Source organism: Silene latifolia, chromosome 2, assembly GCF_048544455.1.
Source record: "Silene latifolia isolate original U9 population chromosome 2, ASM4854445v1, whole genome shotgun sequence".
Taxonomy (NCBI): Eukaryota; Viridiplantae; Streptophyta; class Magnoliopsida; order Caryophyllales; family Caryophyllaceae; genus Silene; species Silene latifolia.
Window position 1 is genome coordinate 114735100 of NC_133527.1, and position 8337 is coordinate 114743436.

General features: G+C 39.4%; 1 non-coding gene across 1 annotated transcript; it reads right to left on the reverse strand.

The window, feature by feature from the left end:
* Positions 1-2394: 2394 nt before the first annotated feature.
* On the reverse strand, positions 2395-2500 carry LOC141644688 (small nucleolar RNA R71). Its single transcript, XR_012544300.1, has one exon. It is a non-coding gene; the product is annotated as a small nucleolar RNA R71 (small nucleolar RNA).
* Between the last annotated feature and the right edge of the window lie 5837 nt (positions 2501-8337).

An 8337-nucleotide genomic window follows, 5' to 3' on the forward strand; every position in this document is an offset into this window, starting at 1 on the left:
TTTTAGTGCATAATTGGGTCATTTACTATCTTTAGTCCTTTGTTTTGCATATTCATTGAGGTTTTGTTTCCTTGGTAGGAGAGGAGTGCAAACCTTGCATTTTATTGGCAAAATGGAGCCAAATTGATCGAATCTAATGACAAGCATCAAAGTGAAGACAAGACTAGAAGGCCTTTGTAAATAATGGGCAATGATGAAGACGATCCTTGCATCTCCGACAAGATCCTTGAGGATTGTTGGAAGAAGAAAAGAAGAAAAAAGCTTGCTGAGCTAGAATACGCCCGTCGCAGCATCGGGACGCTCGTCCAACCTCCACAATCTGAGCGTCCCTCCAGCCTGCCCGCTCGTCCAACCTCCACAATCCGAGAATCCCACCTTCCAGCCCGCTCGTCCAACCCCCACAATCCGCTCGTCCCGACCCCTTGGCCGCTCGGATTGTCATCCAGTACAGCACGCCTTCTCCTTGTTCTACTCGAGATGCGCATATTTCTGAAAGACTAGCAAAAAGGAGACTCGCATCTTTCTTCGAGAGGAGCATTTCCTCAACTTTCTTAAGGGTCTTAATCGTCATTTAAGCCCTTACTAACCCTAATTCATGTACCTAATCCCCAATATAAATACCCCATTGTACTAATTAGATTATCATGAATCCTTAATATAATTTATGTTCCTCTAATGTCTCTTTAATCTTGTAATCAACTTTTAATTAGGCATTATTACAAATCTCATTTTCTTAATTTCTCTATTGTTCATCATTTATTTTGGGTAATTGAATATTATTTGAGGTTTATTTGGAGGATTGACAACCTTCCAATCATTCATCAAGTAGTTTTATTATTCTTTGATTATTATTTTGGAATCATCATTAGGTATAATTCTCTTAATCCCTTTTTAATTATTGTTAATCATTTTCATTTATTCATCATGTTTTGCTTTGTTAATATGATTGACAACCTTGTTAGCATGTTAAACTTGATAATGAGTGAGTAGTTTCCTTAACTAGGGTTAATGGGGAATTAAGGGAAACCAACATGGGGGATGATTCATGCTTAATCTAATATGTTCACATAATTTATTTGCTTGCTTGTTGTGATCTCAACTTATGCACATGTTATGTTTGAAGAAATGCGAGCCTATGAATCCTTGCATTTTTTACCCATCACTTACCTTTTCAATGAGACTTGTAAGACATAAACCAACTCGAGTCTCATTAGACCATGCATATAGTTGAGTAGGGAGGATTAAGTCGACTTGTAGGTGTTGTACAATCTAATCGATTCGGCTCCGGGACCCAAACCTTCCTAGGATTGTAAGATATAAACCAACTCGATCCTATCACAACTATAATTGCTTGCTTATAATTTGAGAATATGTTTGTATGATCAATTCCCATGAATCCCCTATGAACCCATGACACCCTAGTGCTTTTAATCAATTGTTTACATCTCATTTTAGTTATCTTGCTTATTTATTTACATTGTTATTTAGTTTAGTGATCATCTTATCTCAACCCAAATTGTGACACCCTTAGACACCACTACTTGCAATCGAAAATCCTACATCAATACCCGTCGCTTGGGACCCGACCTTTACTTACCTCTTTACTAATAGTAGAGTAGTTTGTGAAGTTATAAATATTGTTTTGGTCTAGGTGCTCCTAACGACAAGTAACCGAAAACTATAGTCCGACCAAAAATGGTGCCGTTGTCGGGGACGGTGTTAACTTGATTGTTATTTATTGTGTCTTTCTTTGCCTTGGGGAGTAAAACTCCTCAAGGTTTGTTCTAATTGTTTTCGAGTTGTTTGATATTTTGCATGTCTAGAAGATCACAAGGTAACTTGTTACCCATTGATCACGAAATTGAGAGAACTTTGACAACCAATAGAAGACTTGCTAGAAATACTTTGAGAGGTATTGGTGAGGTTGTATATATTCAACCAAATACTATTGAGTTCATCAACCCTTTTGCAAGAGAAGGTGAGGAGAACCCAACACAAAATCAACCACAAAATCAACCCACAATGCCTAAGTTTTTATCACATTCCGTACCAACCAAGGAGAACCTACCCAATGGTACTCCCACACCACAACACATGACTGGAAATTTCTTTGCAAAATCCGCATTTATCCAATTAGTAGAAAGAAGCCAATTTGGGGGGATGCCTAGTGAAGACCCTCATTCTCACATGGAGACATGTTGTGACTATTGTGATGAGATTTCACAAAACGGAGTGACTCAAGACCAAATTCGATGGGTCTTATTTCCTTTTTCTCTAATTGGTACCGCGAAACAATGGTTAAAAAGCCTTAATAAGGCTACTCTTGGAATCGACTCTTGGAAGAAGTTGGCTCTTGCTTTCTACAAAAAGTTCTACCCTCCAGAGAAGACTAACATGCTAAGAGCTCAAATCACGGGTTTTAAGCAAGGGACGAAGAATCTTTGTATGAAGCTTGGGAGCGATTCAAAGGAACTTGTCGCTCATGTCCTCATCATGGACTTAGCGAGTGGTTCTTGGTACAAAAATTTTGGAATGGTCTTTATGAAGACTCCCGAAACATTCGCAACATGGGATCAAATGGTATGTTCACCGAAGTTGACAATAATCAAGCTTGGAACAAGATTGAGGAAATGGCGGTCCATAACTCACAATATAGTAGACCTCGCAAGGCTACTAGAGGAGGAAAGCATGAAGTGGACTCTATTACTCAATTGGGTGATCAACTTAGTGCTCATATTTATACCATTAATTTAAAGTTTGAGAAGGCTATGGCTAAACTTGAAGAAGCCTCAAAATCACCAAAGCAACATGTTAATGCCATGGTGGCATCTTCATCAATTCCAAGTGGATTATGTGAGAATTGTGGAACTTTGGGACATGACCGGAGTGAATGTAGGGGATCAAGTGAGCAAGTGAATACTTTTCAAGCATACAAGAGTGGTACCCCTTATTCCAACTATTACAAAGAAGACACCAAATTTCATCCAAATCTCTCATACAAAAGCCAAAATATTCAAAACCCTCAACCAACATACACCCCACCTCCAATGAGAAACGAAAATCAAAGACCCTTTTACAACCAAAACCAAGGTTACCAAAATCAAACTCCATACAATCAACAAAATGACCAAGGTTTTGATGTTCAAAAAGCGGTCCTCCAAATGCAAAAGAATCAACAAGAATTTTTCACTCAAATGCAAAAAGATAGCCAAGCAAAAGACATCACCATCAACAACATCCTATCCCACACAAAAATGTTGGAAACCCAAATGACTCAATTAGCATCTTCGAGCTCTCAAAGACAAAAGGGGCAATTACCACCTCAAAGTAATCCCCCAAGACATGAATCGGTTAGTGCCATCCACTTGAGGAGTGGTACAAGATATGAAGAGCCAAAGAAGCAAGTTGAGGATGACATTGTGGAGACTAGTGACAAGGAAAGAGTTGTGCAAAACTCTAGGGAAGAAGAACCCAACAATCAAGAAGTTTCAAAGAAGAATGAAGAAAAGGCCAAAGAGAAGGAACCCATTGTGATTAGACTTCCTTTTCCAAGTCGTAAAGTTAAGCCTAAGTTTGATGACCAACTTGGAAAATTCATGGAGAGTGTGAATAATTTAGAAGTCTCGATTCCATTCACGGAATTAATCAATCACGTTCCGGCCTATGCAAAGTATATGAAGGATATTCTTACAAAGAAGAAATCAATCCGGAAGCTTGAGACTATTGCTTTCACTAAAGTAAGTAGAGTTATTCTTCAAGGGAGTTCACCTCCAAAGCTCAAGGATCCGGGAAGTTTCTCCATTCCATGCACTATTGGTGACACTACAATCAATAAAGCTTTATGTGACCTTGGGGCAAGTGTTAATGTCATGCCATATTCGGTTAGCAAGAGGCCAAGAATGGGAGCACTCAAATGCACCAACATCACGCTTCAAATGGCGGATAGATAAAAAAAGACACCTTTAGGGGTATGGGAAGATGTTCCCGTGAGAATTGGAAATTTCTTCATCCCGGTACATTTCGTTATTGTTGACATGGAAGAAGACTCCAACATTCCTATTATCTTAGGAAGACCATTCTTGCACACCGCGGGAGCGGTGATCGATGTGAAGCATGGAGAGCTCACCCTTGAAGTGGGAGATGAAACCATCACTTTCAATCTTGAAAAGACTATAAGAGCTCCCCGATTGCATGAGCCATGTTTTATGGTTGATCACTATAGCCAGAAAGATGATGGGAAGAAGTTGGAATTTCAATGGAAAAAGAAAGTGGATGATGCTCCATCAAAAGAACAAGGAAATTGCAACAATGAGAGCTTGAAAAGCTCACCCATGACAAGTGAAGAAGAAGGCCTGATTGGCCAAGACAAGAAAGAAGGAGAGCTGTCTTTATCAACTCAAGACATTTTTAGTGATCAAGTAGACGAAGTATGCGGTCTTTGGGATGATGAGTTCGAAGGGATATTCAATCCCTATATTGGTAATGCTATGACCCAAGACCATCATGGAGAACAACAAGTGTAAAGGTCTAATTGAGGATCTTTATCATGATAATGAGCAAGCTTTCGACTACTTCTTCAAGGTGTTGAGCAACATCAACAACACCTTGAACATGCCCCCTTGACATCTCACATTGGATGAGAGTTTGGTGGAGTCCTCCATAAACCACTATTTGTAAATATTCTAACTCCCTAACTTGCATTTCAATTATTGTATTGCATTTTAGTCATCTTTGGATTTACATTTTTATGCCTTGATCAAGATTTTCATCATTTTGAGAGAAGTGAGGGAGGAACTTATGAGTTTATTGATGTGTAGTGCTTTGCCTTAGTGTGGGGATAGCAATTGCCTAGGCTATTTATGCCTTTGTAGTGCCCCTACAATGAAGAACACACGAATTGAAGAATGAATTGACACGGGTTACGAAGCACCCACGGATGGACCTGAATCCGTGTGGTCAAGGAAGAATCCGAGCGGCCCGAGGGGCAATCCGCTCGTCCTGAAAGAACCCGAGCGTCCAAGTCACAAGACGCTCGTCTTGTGAAGCTCCAGAAAATATATTTTGGGTCTGACTGAGAATCCGAGCGTCCAAGCCAGGAAACCGCTCGTCTCAGTCAGGACGGTCATCCAACAGGAAAGACGCTCGTCTTTTTACTGCCAAAATTTGGGATTTTTCACTGGATATGAATCTGAGCGTCCTGAGCCAAAGACGCTCGTCTCAGCCAAGGAATCCGCTCGTCTTTCCTGCAATCCGCTCGTCCCATGGCATCTTTACCTGAACACAATTTTTGAAGAATCCGAGCGTCCCGACACTAGGTCCGCCTGTCCCACTCTGCATTTCAAAAACCAACGGGTCTTTTAAACCCTTATTTCCCATTTATTTTCATTATTTCAAAACATAAACACTACCCAAAACCCAAAAACCCTCATCCTCTCCATCAACAAAAATAAAATTCCTCAACCAAAATCAACCAAATCAAATCCAAACTTCTTCAAAACAAAAATTAATCACTCCTTTAGCATCAACAAGTGATCCAAACACCAAAATCTTCAAGTTTTGAACCGATTTTTGGGATACAAGGCAACTTTCATTTATCCTAAATCGATTTGGGCATTACTAGAAATTGAAGATTTCAATCTTTCATTGGTGTAATTAAGCAAAGGAGTATGGCAAGAACAAAAGGTGGAAATAAGGCACCCCAAAAGAATACCCTTTCTAAGAGTCAACAAGCCCTTCTTGATAAGCAAACATCAAAGGCATTGGTAGTCCATGATGCAAGGTTGGAGATTCAAGAACAAAATCCTCTTATGGAAGCTACTACTTCTACCACTCCGGTCATTGAACAATTAGCCGACTATCCGGAGGTAATCTTCACTTCCGACTCCCATAGGAAGAAATTTATTTCCTTTGCTAAGAAAACTATCATGCCTACTAAGTTCATATGTGAAGATGCATTGTCAAAATTGGGTGTCCTTGAGCAAACTAAGACCTTTTTCGAGTCTATGGGGTTGAGTAAATTGTTTACAATGCAAGAATTGACATACTCCTCCCTCACCTTAGAATTTTTAAGCTCTTTGAAAGTCACAAAGGTGGAGACCCGAACCATTATCGAGTTTCGTCTTGAAACTGTTGATAGATGCTTATCTTATGACGAATTGGGTAAGATATTTGGCCTTAGTGATAGTACGAAATTTACAAAGATGCCTACCAAGTATGACCCCGCTTCTCTTTGGATGGCAATTTTCGGAAGGAAATTCACACGTTTTCATGATTGTCGTGTTCTCTTAGTCCACCATTCGGGCATTAGAGTATGACATAAGGTCATTGGGAATACTTTGATAGCTAGAAATAGCACAAACCATCATACCAAACTTGATTTTATCCTTATTGAGTCGGCTTTGAACATTGGGAGAGAATTTACTAAGCCATACAATGCTTTACGACTTTTGGTTGATCGATGGCTTAATGTTGATTGTGGCAAAGAAGGCACGGCCTTTATTGGCAATGGAGGATTAGTTACCTATTTGGCTAAGCATTTTAACCGGGATTTCAACAAGAACAACACTAATTCACCGGTAAAACAAGGTCATCTTATCGATTTGCCCACCATGATTCTACAGTTCAAATGGGTCAAGAACGACACTCTTGACAACAAATTTGGGTGGTTGACAAATGAAGCTAGATCCTTCACTTTGCCTAGCAAAATTTGTTGATTGAATGTTCATAGACCGAACTACCTTCTCCCACTCTCCGAAGAGACCGAGTACATCATTCAACACCAGGGGAAGAAGTTGTCGAGCCCTCCTCCTCCATTATAACCCCATCTTATCCATTTGAATACCACGAGTTCAACCCCGAAAATGCCAAGGCGGGAAATGATTACTTGACTCTACTAATGAAGGAAATGCATAAACAAGCTTTTAATGATAGAGTTGATGCTTAGAAGGCCCAATATCCGCCCCTCGTACATCTTGCTAGGCAAGGTCTTCTCGATCCATCTTGTCCTTTGCCTGGTTGGGCGGATATGGAGGTATTCCTTCCTAGCACGTCTTGTGGTGGTAGACTGGGTGGAGAGGAGATGGTTGTTGATGAGAGTGGTGACCAAGAAGGTGAAGATGAAGAAGTTCAAGAAGAAGAGGAAAGTGAGGAAGAACAAGAAAGTGAAAGTGAGAGTGGACATGACTCCACATTCATGGAGGTTGATGATGCCTCAAGTGAAGAAGATGATGGTGACACGATGGGTGAGGACTAGCAAACTTTTGGAGGCTCCTACATTCTTACACCTCCTTTTTGGTTTGTCCACTTCTCATGTTTTTATTTTATCTTGATCATTTTATGGAGTCCTAGCAACATTAGAGGACTAACACCTTGGCTTCATTAAGGTGTTCATTTTTATTGTTCCCAACTTTTAAAATCCAAAATGACAAATTTTAGTTTCATGCATTGCATCTCATGTATCCACAAAACCTTCAGGTTGTATCATGTACACTTCCTCTTCTAGAATCCCATTCAAGAAGGCTGTTTTAACATCCATTTGCCAAATCTCATAATCATGAAACGCGACAACCGCTAAGATTATCCTAATGGACCGAAGCATTGCGACTGAAGCGAAGGTTTCGTCATAGTGTAGACCATGAACTAGGGTGAAACCTTTTGCCACCAATCTAGCTTTGTAAAAATCTATATGTTTATCCACACCGAGCTTAATTTTATATTGCTAGGTTCATATATCTATTATTAGACTCTTATAATAGTGAACTAATTAACATCTTAATATAAGTTCATTAGATCTAGTGCGTGCATAACTAAATAAGTGATTAAATGAGAAAAACAATGTCCCTTACATTGTTATATGGCTCGAAAAAAAGGGCACAAATAAGGCCACCTTCCTTATTTGTTCTTGAGCTTAAATGTAATGGATGATCCTCCAAAATCTCAATGTAGAGATCCTCCTTTGATTGCACCCAAGACAAATCCCTTAAACTAATATATTAACTAACTAGATTAATACACTAGTATCCTTAAAATGATTCTAATAATATTCTTATTACTACACTAGTAATCTTATATTGTTATTAGAATTTTAGATGAACAATCTTTTGATTTTCTAAAATTAGTTTAGAGAGAAGTGGGAGAGAAGAGCAAAAATGCATGTGAAATGAATGGATGAATGAATAGCCAAAATAGAGAAAACTATTTCTCTATTTTACTAAGGGGGGGCCGGTCTTGGAGGGTACCCCAAGCCATTGCATGGCTCTTGCTTAGCTTTTGTTCTTCACAAGAAATAACATGTGTAAGACTAGTTAGGGTAGGTGTGTAAGGCTAGTTAGACTAGGT